A 16,369-nucleotide genomic window follows, 5' to 3' on the forward strand; every position below is an offset into this window, starting at 1 on the left:
TGGTCTTGAACTTCTGCACTCGAGCGATCCTCTGGTATAGGCAGGAGCCACTGCACCTGGCCAAAATTAACTTTCTGTGTGTATTTGTGTATTTGTATATACATAGGGAAAATGTCCGAAGGGGTACTGTCGATAGAGATTACCTCTGGGGAATGGGATTGGGTAAAGGACTGAGGGGGATTTAAACTTTTTTTTTTTTTTTTTTTTTGAGACGGAGTCTCACGCTGTTGCCCAGGCTGGAGTGCAGTGGCGCGATCTCGGCTCACTGCAAGCTCCGCCTCCCGGGTTCCCGCCATTCTCCTGCCTCAGCCTCCTGAGTAGCTGGGACTACAGGCGCCCGCCACCGCGCCCGGCTAAATTTTTTGTATTTTTAGTAGAGACGGGATTTCACTGTGGTCTCGATCTCCTGACCTTGTGATCCGCCCGCCTCGGCCTCCCAAAGTGCTGGGATTACAGGCTTGAGCCACCGCGCCCGGCCTAAACTTTTTATTTTATATACTTCTCCCTGGAAAGTTGACGTCATAGTGAAATCTGGAACAAAGGCTGGACGTAAACTAGGCACCCATTCTCTGAACTGAATATATGCAAGAGCTTCCATGCTCACCTTTCAGCTCTTGCAAACTGGCTAAGAAATAGCATCAAAGTCTTTTCTTTTTGCAGCTTATCAAAATAGTCTAGTTGGAAAAGGGATAGGAACTTTGTTTTCCTGCACTGGGCCTCAGGAAAAGTAGAATGACTTAAATCACTACCAATTTATATTGTCTTGACTTTTATTAAAAATTATGAAACATTTCTTTTTTGTTTTTCTTTTCTTTTCTTTTCTTTTTTTTTGAGATGGAGTGTTGCTCTGTCTCCCAGGCTGTAGTGCAGTGGCGTGATTCCGGCGCATTGCAGCCTCCGCCTCCCAGATTCAAGTGATTCTCCTGCCTCAGCCTCCCGAGTTGCTGGCATTGCAGGCACCTGCCACCACACCTGGCTAATTTTTGTATTTTTAGTAGAGATGGGGTTTCACCATGTTGGCCTGGTTGGTCTCAAACTCCTGACCTCAGGTGATCCACTCACTTCAGCCTCCCAAAGTGCTGGGATTACAAGCGTGAGTCATTGTGCACAGCCTGAAATATTTCATTTCTGAAGAGTTATTTCACGCTTAAAGGATTACATTTCAAACATACCTATCCCCACCACCCAGCATAAGAAATACAATATTACTAATATAGTTGAAGCCCCCTATGGACTCTTCCTCAGTTGCATCTCTCTCTCCCTGCCACAGCCCCTGAAGTAACCACTTCAAATGAAAATGAAGATTTGATATTTTTCATTTCCTTATATTTCTATATACTTACACTACTTATGTATATATCCCTAAACAATAGATAGTGGTATTTCATATATTTTGAGCTTTATATAAATGGTATTAAAATGTATGTATTCCTCTGTACATTTTGCTTTTTTCACTTAATATATTAATAAGATTCATTCATGTGGCTATGTGTAGACCATTCATTTTCACTGCTTTAAAATATTCCAGCTGGGGAGGTATAATCCCAGCACTTTGGGAGGCCAAAGTGGGTGGATCACTTGAGCCCAGGAGTTCAAGACCAGCCTGGGCAACATAGTGAAACCCCCATCTCTACAAAAATAAAATAAAATTAGCTGGGCGTGGTGGGGTGTGACTGTGGTCCCAGCTACTCAGGAGGCTGAGGTAGGAGGATTGCTTGAGCCCAGGAGGTTGAGACTGCAGTGAGCCATAATCATGCCACTGCACTCCAGTCTGGGCAACAGAGTGAGACCCTTTCTCAAAAAAAATAAATAAATTTTGGGAATAGATTATTATTTATGTATCCATTCTCTTGTTGCTGAACATTTAAGTTTTTTTCCAGTTTTTTGCTATTACAAACAGTGCTGGTATGAACATTCTCATACACGAGTCCTTGTGCATATGTGGGAGTTTTTGTAGGTGCAAACTTAAGAGTGGAATTTCTGAGTAATAAGGTATATGCATCTTCAGTTTTACTAGATATTGCCAAACTGTTTTACAAAAAGGTTGTGCCAATTTACATTCCCAGCAGCGTATGAGAATTCCCTCACTTCACATCCTTGCCAGCTCTTGGCATTATCAGATGGTTGGGTGTAAAATGGCATTTCTCTTTGGTTTTAGTTTGCATTTATCTGACTCTTAGCGAGGTTGTGCATATTTTTGCTTTGACTTTTTTCTCCCTTGAAGGCTTGAAGGGTACTTTGGGATGGGTAAGAGAGGGTAAGAGAGCATATGATTGAACCAATCTGGAATTGAATGCTGTGAGCCTTCGATCTAAGTGGGTAGGGTCTGGGTCCACTTTCACCCACATTATCTTATACAGCGCTCATAACATCAAGGGCTTTCTTTCCTTTTCTTTCTTTCTTTCTTTTTTGTTTTTTGAGATGGAGTCTTGCTCTGTTGCCCAAGCAGGAGTGCAACGGTATGATCTCTGCAGTGTACAACATCCGCCTCCTGGATTCAAGCAATTCTCCTGCCTCAGCCTCCCAAGTAGCTGGGATTTACAGGTGGGTGCCACCACGCCTGGCTAATTTTTGCATTTTTAGTAGTGATAGGGTTTCATCATGTTGGCCAGGCTGGTCTTGAATTCCTGACCTCAAGTAATCCATCCGCCTTGGCCTTCCAAAGTGCTGGGATTTGTAATCCCAGGGGGCCAGCCACATCGAGGCCTTTCTAATCAGGTTAAGATCCATCATGGACAAATGGCAGCAGCAATAGCTATTTCCCAAGCACCCCTCTCATATCCTAGAGCCCTGAAAATTGAACAGTGAGACAATGATACCATTATTATAGGTAACACTTATTTCAGGCCAGGAACAGTGTTCAGCTCTTTACATAAATAATCTTAATTTATTCTTATGCTAGCCCTATAAAATGGGTTTCACTAGCATCACCATTTTACTAATAAAGAAACTGAGGCTCAGAGAGGTTAAGTGACTTACCTAAGGTCACACAGCAAAAGCTATAATTTGAAACTTTCTCTCTCTCTGGTGCCAAAGTTTGTGAATTTAACCCCCCCCACAGTGTCTCAAAAATTATTTTGAGCACTCTTCATCAATACATTTTTGAACACATACCTCCAACATGCTTGAATGTTTAATATATATGTTATAAAACATTCTTAAAATTCATACTATGTGCTAGGCCTTTAATCACTTTCTCTGGAGCAGACCATGCTCATTGTTTCCATGTTACAGACAAAATAAAATAAAATAAAATAAAGCTGGTTGGGTGTAGTGGCTCATGCCTGTAAATCAGTAACCAGCATGGCAACATATGAGACTCCATCTCTACAAAAAAATTTTTTTATTAATTAGCCAGGCATGGTGGTACACACCTGTGATCCTATCTACTCGGGAGGCTGAGGCAGGAGTATGGCTTGAGCCCAGGATGTCAAAAGGTCAAGGCTACAGTGAGCTATGTCTGTGCCTCTGCACCCCAGCCTGGGTGACAGAAAGAGACCCTGTCTCAAACAAAACAAAACCACCACCAAAAAAACTGGGCATGGCGGCTCATGCCTGTAATCCCAGCATTTTGGGAGGCCCAGGCAGAAGGATCCCTTGAGCCCAGGAGTTTGAGACTAACCTGGATAACCTGATGAAACCTTCTCTGCTTCCTCTGTACAAAAAAAAAGAAAAAGAAAAAGAAAAAATTAAAGCCCAGAAAAATAGTTAAGTAAGTAGCCCAAGGTCACACAGCTTGGAAGTGCAGAGTGAGGATTTGAACTCAGAAAGTATGGGGCTGGGCATGCCTGTAATCCCAGCACTCTGGGAGGCCAAGGTGGATGGATCACCTGAGGTCAGGAGTTTGAGATCAGCCTGGGCAACATGGTAAAAACTACTAAAAATACAAAAATTAGCTGGGCATGGTGGTGCACCTGTAATCCCAGCTATTCAGGAGGTTGAGGTGGGAGAATCACTTGAACCTGGGAGGCGGAGCTTGCAGTGAGCTAAGATCCTGCCACTGCACTCTAGCCTGAGCAACAGAGCAAGACTCTGTCTCAAAAAAAAAAAAAAAAAAAAAAAAAAAGGATGGAAGTATGGAGGCCCTGGGGAACAGAGAAAATAAGAGTGTTGGGAGAGGGGCAACTTGAGCATTTTCTCATTCTAAACCCAGGGATGGGGGTGGGGAAGAAAAGAGAAATGCTGCTATTGGAGCCAGGGCCTACACTGCATCTGGGCTGGGTGGCTGAGGTGTAGAAAATCACAGAGTGGGCACCAGGCCAGCAGCTGGGATTTGACTGAGACCTAAAAAATGAGGGTCCTGTTGAGCAAAGGGAAATGAGGGAAGCAAGCGGTAGTGTTTCCTACTCCAGACAGCACATGCTGGAGGAAGATAAGGGAGACAGGAAGCTGAGCCGGGGCCAGTGCTGGTGTAGCCCCAGTGGGTAAGGGAGGCCTTGCCAGGGCAGCAGGAGCAGGGACGGGCCAGGGACTGGCTGTGTGCCCAGCTGGACTTCAGAGGACCAGGCTCTCCCACCCGTTTTTAGCTACTGGAGAACGGCAGTTTAAGCAACCTGGCCCAATTTGGGTAACAAAAGAGCGTGGACCCTTCAAAGGCACTTCCCCCTTAGGATGTGGAATAATAGCAATAACGTTTGCGAAGAGCTTGTAATGTGCCAGTCACAGTATTAAGTAAGCAGAGTCCATGTATTTTTTTCTCACTAGTACCCTGTGAAAAGTCTGAAGAAAGTCCGGGCCAGGTGCTCAGGCCTGTAATCCTAGCACTTTGGGAGGCCAAGCTGGGAGGATTGCCTGAGTCCAGGAGTTTGAGACCAGCCTGGGTAATATAGCAAGACCCTGTTGAAAGACAGACAGAGAGAGAGAGAGGAAGGAAGGAAGAAAGGAAGGAAGGAAGGAAGGAGGGAAGGAAGGAGAAAAAAGAAAGAAGGAAAGAAGAAAAAGAGAGAAAGAGAAAGAAAGAAAGAGAAAGAAAGAAAGAGAAAGAAGAAAGGAGAGAAGGAGGGGGGAAGGAGGGAGGGAGGAAGGAAGGAAGGGAGGGAGGGAGAGAAAAAAAGGGAGGGAGGGCAATCTGAAGAAATAGCCATCATTCCCATTTTGCAGATGAGGACACAGAAGCACAGAACAGTGAACTGAGCTGCTCAAAGACATCCAGCTGGTAAAAGGCAGACCTGGGACTCACACCCAGGTGAGTTGAATGCCAAAACATGCTTTCTTCATTATTAGACCATCTCATGAGGATAAACAAGATGATGCATTCAAAGCTCCCAGAACACAGTATATGTTCAGTAGGTGAGAGAGATAAGAAAGGAGCTCAGCAGCAAACAGAACAGACCCTGTCCAGGAGGGACGGACATTAAGTATGACTTCTTGAAAAGAAGGCAAAGGAATAGATGTAAGTCTTTTTTTTTTTTTTTTTTTTTTTTTTTGAGACGGAGTCTCGCTCTGCCGTTCAGGCTGGAGTGCAGTGGCCGGATCTCAGCTCACTGCAAGCTCCGCCTCCCGGGTTGACGCCATTCTCCTGACTCAGCCTCCCGAGTAGCTGGGACTACAGGCGCCCGCCACCACGCCCGGCTAGTTTTTTGTATTTTTTAGTAGAGATGGGGTTTCACCGTGTTAGTCAGGATGGTCTCGATCTCCTGACCTCGTGATCCGCCCGTCTCGGCCTCCCAAAGTGCTGGGATTACAGGCTTGAGCCACCGCGCCCGGCCTAGATGTAAGTCTTAATCAGAATTTCTCCCTGTATCATCCCCCCCAACACACCCCAACTTAGGGAACATGAAAAGAAGCTCCAAACACCCAGGATGATGCCTGCTCTTGCCTACCCCAGCAATTGGTGGTAGCCTGGTATTGTTGGCTTGGCTCCTGCCTATCTCTCTAGCCTTATCTACCCATGTATTCCAGTTTCAGCAAAATCCATTCCTCCTGGTTTCCTGAACACAGAACACATAAATATTACCTTTTCACATTTTTTTTTTTTTACAGTAAGCTAAGGTTAATTTATTATTGAAGAAAGAAAAATATTTTTGCATAAATTTAGTGCAGCCTAAGTGAACAGTGTTGATAAAGTCTACAGTAGTGTACGGTAATGTCTTAGGCCGTCACATTTGCTCACCACTCACTCACTGACCCACTCAGAGCAACATCAAGTCCTTCAAGCTCCATTCATGAAGTACACACTCTACAGGTATACCTTTTAAAATCGACTATACCATATTTTTACTGTACCTTTTCTATGTTTAGATTTCTTTTTTTAATTTTTATTATACTTTAAGTTCTGGGGTACATATGCAGAACGTGCAGGTTTGTTACGCAGGTATACACTTGTCAGGGTGGTTTGCTGCATCCATCAACCCGTCATCTACATTAGGTATTTCTCCTAATGCTATCCCTCCCCTAGCTCCCCACCCCCTGACAGACCCCAGTGTGTGATGTTCCCCTCACTGTGTCCATGTGTTCTCGTTGTTTTTTTCTTGTAAATTTGTTTAAGTTCTTTGTAGATTCTGGATATTAGCCCTTTGTCAGGTGGATAGATTGCAAACATTTTCTCCTATTCTGTAGGTTGCCTGTTCACTCTGATGATAGTTTCTTTTGTTGTGCAGAAGCCCTTTAGTTTAATTAGATCCCATTTGTCAATTTTGGCTTTTGTTGCCATTGCTTTTGGTGTTTTAGACACGAAGTCCTTGCCCGTGCCTATGTCCTGAATGGTATTGCTAAGTTTTCATCTAGGTTTTTTATAGTTTTAGGTCCAACATTTAAGTCTTTAATCCATCTTGAGTTAATTTTTGTATAAGGTGTAAGGAAGGGATCCAGTTTCAGCTTTCTATATATGGCTAGCCAGTTTTCCCAGCACCGTTTATTAAATAGGGGATCCTTTCCCCATTTCTTATTTTTTCAGGTTTGTCAAAGATCAGATGGTTGTAGATGTGTGGTATTATTTCTGAGGGCTCTGTTCTGTTCCATTTGGTCCATATCTCTATTTTGGTACCAGTACCATACTGTTTTGGTCACTGTAGCCTTGTAATATAGTTTGAAGTCAGGTAGCGTGATGCCTCCAGCTTTGTTCTTTTGGCTTAGGAAGGTCTTGGCTATGCGGGCTCTTTTTGGGTTCCATAGGAAATTTAAAGTAGTTTTTTCCAATTCTGTGAAGGAAGTCAATGGTAGCTTGATGGGAATAGCATTGAATCTATAAATTACTTTGGGCAGTATGGCCATTTTCACTATATTGATTCTTCCTATCCATGAGCATGGAATGTTTTTCCATTTATTTTTGTTCTCTCTTATTTCCTTGAGCAGTGGTTATTCTCCTTGAAGAGGTCTTTCACATCCCTTGTAAGTTGTATTCCTATGTATTTTGTTCTCTTTGTAGCAATTGTGAAGGGGAGTTCACTCATGATTTGGCTCTGTTTGTCTGTATAGGAATGCTTGTAATTTTTGCACATTGATTTTGTGGTGTTCTCTGCATTTCCTGAATTTGAATGTTGGCCTCTCTTGCTAGGTTGGGGACGTTCTCCTGGATAATATCCTGAAGAGTGTTTTCCAACTTGATTCCATTCTCCCTGTCACTTTCAGGTACACCAATCAAACGTAGATTTGGTCTTTTCACATAGTCCCATATATATATATATTTTTTGAGATGGAGTCTCGCTCTGTCGCCCAGGCTGGAGTGCAGTGGCCGGATCTCAGCTCACTGCAAGCTCCGCCTCCCGGGTTCACACCATTCTCCTGCCTCAGCCTCCCAAGTAGCTGGGACTACAGGTGCTGGCCACCTCGCCCAGCTAGTTTTTTGTACTTTTTAGTAGAGATGGGGTTTCACCGTGTTAGCCAGGATGGTCTCGATCTCCTGACCTCGTGATCTGCCTGTCTCGGCCTCCCAAAGTGCTGGGATTACAGCCTTGAGCCACCGTGCCCAGCCATAGTCCCATATTTCTTGGAGGTTTTGTTTGTTTCTTTTCATTCTTTTTTCTCTAATCTTGTCTTCTCTATTTCATTAAGTTGATCTTCAATCTCTGTTATCCTTTCTTCTTCTTGATCAATTCGGCTATTGATACTTGCATATGCTTCACGAAGTTCTCGTGCTGTGTTTTTCAGCTCCATCAGGTCATTTATGTTCTTCTCTAAACTGATTATTCTGGTCAGCAATTCATCTAACCTCTTTTCAAGGTTCTTAGCTTCCTGGCATTGGGTTAGAACATGCTCCTTTAGCTCAGAGGAGTTTGTTATTACCCACCTTCTGAAGCCTACTTCTGTCAATTCGTCAAACTCATTCTCTGTCCAGTTTTGTTCCCTTGCTCGCAAGGAGTTGTGATCCTTTGGAGGAGAAGAGGCATTCTGGTTTTTGGAATTTTTCAGCCCTTTTGCGTTGGTTTCTCTACTTTTGGTCTCTGATGTTGGTGACTTTCGGATGGGGTCTCTGAGTGGACGTCCTTTTTGTTAATGTTGATGTTATTCCTTTCTGTTTGTTAGTTTTCCTTCTAGCTGTCAGGCCCCTCTACTCCAAGTCTGCTGGAGTTTGCTGGAGGTCCACTCCAGAGCCTGTTTTCCTGGATATCACCACTGGAGACTGCAGAACAGCAAAGACTGCTGCCTGTTCCTTCCTCTGGAAGCTTCGTCCCAGAGGGGCATCCATCAGATGCCAGCAAGAGCTCTCCTGCATGAGGTGTCTGTTGGTCCCTATGGGAGGTGTCTCCCAGTCAGGATACATAGGGGTCAGGGACCCACTTGAGGAGGCAGTCTGACCCTTATCAGAGCTCAAATGTTGTCCTGGGAGTTCTCTTCAGAGCCATCAGGCAGGGATGTTTAAGTCTGCTGAAGCCGTGCCCAAGCCACCCCTTCCCCCAGGTGCTCTGTCCCAGGGAGTTTTTTTTTTTTTTTTTTTTTTTTTTTTTTTTGAGACATTGCACTCTGTCACCCAGGCTGGAGTGCAATGGCACAATCTCGGCTTACTGCAACCTCCACCTCCTGGCTTCAAGCAATTCTCCTCCCTCAGCCTCCCAAGTAGCTGGGATTACAGGCATCTGCCACCACGCCTGGCTAATTTTCTTTGTATTTTAGTAGAGATGGGGTTTCACCATGTTAGTCAGGCTAGTCTCAAACTCCTGACTTCAAATGCTCCACCCGTCTCGGCCTCCCAAAGTGCTGGGATTACAGGCGTGAGCCACCGTGCAGGCCAGGGATTTTATCTATAAGTTCCTGACTGGGGCTGCTGCCTTTTTTTTCAGAGATGCCCTGCCCAGAGGAGAGGAATCTAGATAGGCAATCTGGCCATAGCAACCTTGCTGAGCTGTGGTGGGCTCCGCCCAGTTTGAACTTCCCTGCGGCTTTGTTTACACTGTGAGGGTAAAACCACCTACTCAAGCCTCAGCAATGGCGGACACCCCTCCCACTACCAAGCTCAAGCCTCCCAGGTCGACCTCAGACTGCTGTGCTGGCAGTGAGAATTTCAAGCCAGTGGATCTTAGCTTGCTGAGCTCTGTGGGGGTGGGACCCACCGAGCCAGACCACTTGGCTCTCTGGCTTCAGCCCCTTTTCCAGCAGAGTGAACGATTCTGGTTTTTTTTTTTTTTTTGAGACTGAGTCTCGCCCTGTGGCCCAGGCTGGAGTGCAGTGGCGCCCTCTCTGCTCACTGCAACCCCTGCCTCCCGGGTTCAAGCGATTCTCCTGACCCAGCCTCCCGAATAGCTGGGATTACAGGTGCGCGTCTCCACGCCCGGCTAATTTTTACATTTTTAGTAGAGACGGGGTTTCACCATGTTGGCCAGGCTGGTCTCGACCTCCTGACCTCATGATCCGCCCACCTCGGCCTCCCAAAGTGCTGGGATTATAGGCGTGAGCCACCGCTCCCAGCCTGCGGAGTGAACGATTCTGTCTCGTTGGTGTTCCAGGTGCCACTGGGGTATAAAAAAAAAAAAAAAAACTCCTGCAGCAGCTAACTCGGTGTCTGCCCAAATGGCTGCCCAGTTTTGTGCTTGAAACCCAGGGCCCTGGTGGCGTAGGCACCAGAGGGAATCTCCTGGTCTACAGGTTGTGAAGATCTTGGGAAAAGCGCAATATCTGGGCTTGAGTGCACCGTTCCTCAGGGTACAGTCCCTCACAGCTTCCCTTGACTAGCGGGGGATATCCCCCGACCCCTTGTACTTCCTGGGTGAGGTGATGCCCCACCCTGCTTCAGCTTGCCCTCCGTGGGCTGCACCCACTGCCCAACCAGTCCCAATGAGATAAACCGGGTACCTCACCCACCTTCTGCATCAGTCTCACTGGGAGCCGCAGATCGGAGCTGTTCCTATTCGGCCATCTTGCCAGCAAGTCCTAGATTTCTTAAGATACACAAATACTTCCGTTGTGTTACAATTGCTTAAAGTATTCAGTATAGTAACATGCTCTACAGGTTTGTAGCCTAGGAGAAATAGGCTATACCAAGGAACCTAGGGGTGTAGCAGGCTATGCCACCTAGGTGTCGAAGGGTGTCCGCCATGGCTGAGGCTTGAGTAGGTGGTTTTACCCTCGCAGGTTTTTTTTTTTTTTTTTTTTAACTTATTTTTGTAGAGATGAGGTCTTGCTATGCTGCCCAGACTGGTCTCAAACTTCTGGGCTCAAGTGATCCTCCCACCTCAGCCTCCCAAAGTGCTGGGATTACAGGCATGAGCCACCGCACCCAGCCCCTTTGCACTTTCTTTATCATGTCTTCAGATAAACAAAAGTTCCTAATTTTAAGGTGGTTATATTTATCAACTTATTCTTTTATGGTTTGTACTTTTTGTGCCTTATTTAAGCAACCCTTCCCTACCCCCAAGGTCATGAAGATATTCTGTTTATGTTCAAAGCTTTTTAGTTTTGTCTTTCACCTTGAGGCATGATATGAAGTAGAGGTCAAGATTAGGTTTTTTTTTTTTTTTTTTTTTTTTTTTTTTGAGATGGAGTCTCGCTCTATCACCCAGGCTGGAGTGCAGTGGCTGGATCTCAGCTCACTGCAAGCTCTGCCTCCCGGGTTCACACCGTTCTCCTGCCTCAGCCTCCCAAGTGGCTGGGACTACAGGTGCCCGCCACCTCACTCGGCTAGTTTTTTGTATTTTTTTTCAGTAGAGACGGGGTTTCACCGTGTTAGCCAGGATGGTCTCGATCTCCTGACCTTGTGATCCGCCCGTCTCGGCCTCCCAAAGTGCTGGTATTACAGGCTTGAGCCACCGCGCCTGGCCAAGATTAGTTTCTTTTAATGGATATCCACTGTCCCAGAACCAGTTATCAAAAGTTGGCCTTTCCTTACTGATCTGCAGTGGTATCTCTGACTTATAGTAAATATGTCTATTCTGTTTCAGTGGCCCAGTTGTCTCACCCTGCACCAATGCTCATTATCTCAATTAGTATTATTTCTTTTTTTTTTTTAATGTTTTTTTTTTGAGATGGAGTTTCACTCTTGTTGCCCAGGCTGGAGTGCAATGGCGCAATCTCAGCTCATCACAACCTCCGCTTCCCAGGTTCAAGTGATTCTCTTGCCTCAGCCTCCCAAGTAGCTGGGAATACAGGCATGCGCCACCATGCCTGGCTAATTTTGTGTTTTTAGTAGAGACGGGGTTTCTCCATGTTGGTCAGGCTGGTCGCGAACTCCTGACCTCAGGTGATCCACCCGCCTCGGCCTCCCAAAGTGCTGACATTACAGGCGTGAGCCACAGTGCCCGGCCCTCAATTAATATTATTTCATAATGTCTTTATTTCTTGTAGATCAAGTCTTCCCTCTTTGTTCTTCAAGAGTGTCTTGGCTATTTTTGAATATTTGAACGTCTACACCTAAATTTTGGAATCTTTTTTATCAAGTTGATGAAATTTTGGTTGGTATTGCATTTAGCATGTAAATGACTGGGAATAATTGATATCTTCACAATATTGAATCATCCAGTGCATGATACGGTATATTTTGTTTACAGCTTCTTTGATATCTCTCAGAGTTTTATGATTTTCTCTCTGAACATATGGCCCATCCTCTGTTAAATTTTCCCCTATAAGCTCTTCATATACACATATATATGTATATATTTTGAGACAGAGTCTTGCTCTGTTGCCCAGGCTGAAGTGCAGTAGCACAGTCTTGGCTCACTGCAACTTCCACCTCCCAGATTCAAGCGATTTTCCTGCCTCAGCCTCCAGAGTAGCTGGGGTTAAAGGCACACACCACCACACTAGGCTAATTATATTTTTGGTAGAGACAGGGTTTCACCATGTTGGCCAGACTGGTCTCGAACTCCTGACCTCAAGTGATCTGCCCACCTTGGCCTCCCAAAGTGCTGGGATTACAGGCATGAGCCACTGCACCCAGCCAAGTTCTTCATATTTTAAAAATATTATTGCAAATAATATATTTTTAAAATCTCATGGTCTAACTGCTTATTCTCAGCATATAGAAGTACTGATGATTTTGTTGCATTAGTTTTGTGTCTAGCAATCTTAATAAACTTGTTTGTTATAATAATTATTTTTAGACTCTTTTAGATGTTCTACATGCATAATCATAGCACCAATAGATAATGCAGATTATTTATTCTTTTTTAATTTTTATGTTTGTTTCTTTTTAACTTATTGTTCTGGCTATAACCTCTAGTACAATGTTTAACAGAAATAGTAATAGAAGGCCAGGCACAGTGGCTCACGCCTGAAATCCCACCATTTTGGCAGTCTGAGGTGGGTGGATCACTTGAAGCCAGGAGTTTGAAATCAGCCTGGCCAATATGGTGAAACCCCATCTGTACTAAAAATACAAAAATTAGCCGGGTGTGGTGGTGAATGCCTATAATCCCAGCTACTCAGGAGGCTGAGGCAGGAGAATCGTTTGAACCCAAGAGGCAGAGGCTGCAGTGAGCCGAGATCGTGCCACTGCACTCTAGCCTGGGCAACAGAGCAAGACTCTTGTCTCCAAAAAAAAAAAAAAAAGTGATAGAGAATATAAGAGAATATTCTTGCCATTTTCCTGGTTTAAAAAGGAATGCTTTTCAGGCTGGGTACAGTGGCTCACACCTGTAATCCCAGCACGTTGGGAGGCTGAGGCAGGAGGATTGCTTGAGCCCAGGAGTTCGTCTGGGCTCTGAAAAAATACAAAAATTAGCCAGGCATGGTGATGCGTGCCTGTAGTCCCAGCAACTCGGGAGGCTGAGGTGGGAGGATCACTTGAGCCCAGGAGGCTGAGACTGCAGTGCACCACTGGACTCCATCCTGGGTGACAGAGCAAGACCCTGTCTCAAAAACAAACAAACAAAAACAACAGCAACAAAAAACCCCGATAATGCCTAAGTGGCAAGTAGGGATGAGGAAAAAGTTGTTTCAAGTACAGGGTGAAGAAGGTACAAAAGAATATAATAGGAAAGGAGAAAGTACTTGAGAAGGCAGTAATACTTAAGTATGGCCAAATAGGAGTAGGTGATAGGAAGGAAGAAGTGATATGAGGAGGTAAGCAGGAGTCAGAAGAAGAGCCTTTCCTAATACACAAAAGAATCAAAATTTTGAATTGAGGTTCTTCCCACCACCTTCTTCAGCCCTACTAATTCCTATTAGAATACTCAGGTGTCACCTACTACAGGAAGCCTTCCCTGACTTCATGTCCACAAGCCAGGGTTAGATGTTGCCTCTGTTCTACTGGAGCCCTCTCTTTCCCTTAGTTTTTTTTATTTTTTTAAAAATAATTAATTAATTAATTAATTAATTTTTTTTGCAGGCAGCCCCCAAACCAGAATAGGTTTGGAGAGTTTTCCTCCTTTACTTCTTTAAATGATAATTGTCTATTTATGCATCTGTCTTCCACACCAAAAGCCATAAGAGGGCAGAGAATGTGTTTTAAAGTTCTATATTACCACCTTAGCAGAGTATTTGGCACATCATAAGTGCTCAATAGATTTTTTTTTAATCAATGATTAGATAAACAGGACTCCCAGGGAAGGAGAAAAAACTGTATCTTAGTAAAGCTCCTGGCACAAAACTGGCACTGACAAAATTCTTTTATCTTTTTGTGCCTTCACTTTCTCATCTGGAAAATGGGGACAAAAAAACTATCTCAAAGGAGTTTCATGGATCTATAAATTACTTAATCCAGGGTCTGACACTTAGTGTCAGGGATAATTATCAGCATGTTAAAAATGTAATTATTGGCCAGGCGCAGTGGCTCACTCCTGTAAATCCCAGCACTTTGGGAGGCTGAAGTGGGTGGATCACTTGAGGTCAGGAGTTCGAGACCAGTCTGGCCAACATGATGAAACCCCATCTCTACTAAAAATACAAAAATTAGCTGGGAATGGTGGTGGGTGCCTGTATTCCCAGCTACTTGGGAGGCTGAGGCAAAAGAATAATTTGAACCCCGGAGGCAGTAAGCCAAGATCACACCACTGCACTCCAGCCTGGGCAACAGAGTGAGACTCTGTCTCAAAAAAAAACCAAAAACAAAAACAAAAAAACCTCCACAATTCTCATTGAAATAGACAGTGAGCATGGGTCAGAGTTTCATTTAACTCATTAATGAGGGGACTAGCAGGATGACAAAGCCAGTTCAAAACAGAATATAAGAACTAGAGTTTGGGCTGGGCACAGTGGGATTACACCTGTAATCCCAGCACTTTGGGAGGCCAAGGTGGGTGGATTGCTTAGCCAGGAGTTCCAGACCAGCCTGCACAACATGGCAAAACCCTGTCTATATGAAAAGATACAAAAATTAGCTGGGCATGGTGGCACATGCATGTAGTCCCAGCTACTTGAGGGACTGAGGCAAGATCACTTGAGCCTGGGATGTGGGAGGTCAAGACTGTAGTGAGCCGTGTTCGAACCACTGCACTCCAGCCTGGGCAACAATGTGAGACCCTGTCTCAAAAGAAAGAAAAAAGAACTGGAATTTTTATAGTCAATGGAAAAGAAAAATATTGAAGTAAGATTGCTAAATTAAATACTAAATGGGTTAATGTCCTACAGAGTAGTAGTATCATAACCTTTGGGATTATCTTCTCTACTACACAGGAAAGGAAAGTGTTACATCTTATTACTTTATAGAATTGTACAATGTCTGGGCCCTAATTAATTATGTAAATAGTGTCACGTTTCTCTTCAGGGATAGATGATAAGTAGACTTGCTAGTCAATGCTTTATCATGACAGCAAAAAGTCACACAATCATCTTTTTTTTTTTTTTTTTTTTTTGAGAAGGAGTCTCGCTCTGTCGCCCAGGCTGGAGTGCAGTGGCTGGATCTCAGCTCACTGCAAGCTCTGCCTCCCAGGTTTACGCCATTCTCCTGCCTCAGCCTCCCAAGTAGCTGGGACTACAGGCGCCCGCCACCTCGCCCGGCTAGTTTTTTGTATTTTTTAGTAGAGACGGGGTTTCACCGTGTTAGCCAGGATGGTCTCGATCTCCTGACCTCGTGATCCGCCCGTCTCGGCCTCCCAAAGTGCTGGGATTACAGGCTTGAGCCACCGCACCTGGCCACATGATCATCTTTTTACCTTAGTAACATGTTTCAGATAATTTTTCTTAACACTAGTAAGTTTAATTCAGTAGACACTAACCATTATAAGGCTCTCAATAAATGTTTGCTGAGGGGATTTTCAATCTATTAGGCTTCTTCTTTCCCTCTAGTTTCCTTCTTCCTGACCTGGCACAATTGATTAGCAGCAGAGTTAGGGGGCTATGGGGCAGGTAGGCTAATGGGGGAATTCTGTGGGACACAGATCCTCTTCTCTCCCTTAGCCTGGTGTGGTAGGGCTAGTTTTGTATCATCAAATAGGCAGAGAAAGTGTCCGCTTTGGATATCAGCAAAGAAAGCACCCTTTTCCCATCTACCAACCATCCCTTTCCCCGCCAGCAAATAAGAATATATTTTCTGTGAAAGAATTGGGTATTTCTTTTTCTTTTCTTTTCTTTCTTTTTTTTTTCTTTGAGACATAGTCTTGCTCTGTCGCCCTGGCTGGAGTGCAGTGGCATGATCTCGGCTCACTGCAACCTCCACCTCCCAGGTTCTAGCAATTCTCATGCCTCAGCCTCCCGAGTAGCTGAGATTACAGGCATTCGCCAACACACCCAGCTAATTTTTGTATTTTTAGAAGAGATGGGGTTTGTCGGCCAGGCTGCTCTTGAACTCCTGACCTCAGGTGATCTGCCCACCTCGGCCTCCCAAAGTGCTGGGATTACAGGCGTGAACCACTGCACTCTGCCAGAATTGTGTATTTCAAAAGGGCAGCAGACATAATAATAATAATAATAATAATAATAATAATAATAATAATAATAAATAATTTTGTTGTATCACATTCCATTTATTCCATTCCATTTAGGCTGAGGTGGGAGGGTGATCCTCCCTCCTCAGCCTCCTGAGTAGCTTTGATTAGGGACACATGCCACTACACCCTGCTAA

The 16,369-nt window shown here is 44.5% G+C and overlaps 1 protein-coding gene across 3 annotated transcripts in view; it reads left to right on the plus strand.

Annotated features, from left to right (window-relative positions):
- LOC105496256 (MMP24 opposite strand) overlaps nt 1–16,369 on the plus strand; it is a 134,878-nt gene that overhangs the window by 112,908 nt on the left and 5,601 nt on the right. For all 3 annotated transcript variants that reach the window (XR_011613394.1, XR_011613395.1, XR_011613398.1), the window contains one exon: nt 5,101–5,185. The gene's annotated coding sequence lies outside the window, so the exon portion shown is untranslated. The remainder of the gene's footprint in view (nt 1–5,100; nt 5,186–16,369) is intronic.

Source organism: Macaca nemestrina, chromosome 15, assembly GCF_043159975.1.
Source record: "Macaca nemestrina isolate mMacNem1 chromosome 15, mMacNem.hap1, whole genome shotgun sequence".
NCBI classification, from domain to species: Eukaryota; Metazoa; Chordata; class Mammalia; order Primates; family Cercopithecidae; genus Macaca; species Macaca nemestrina.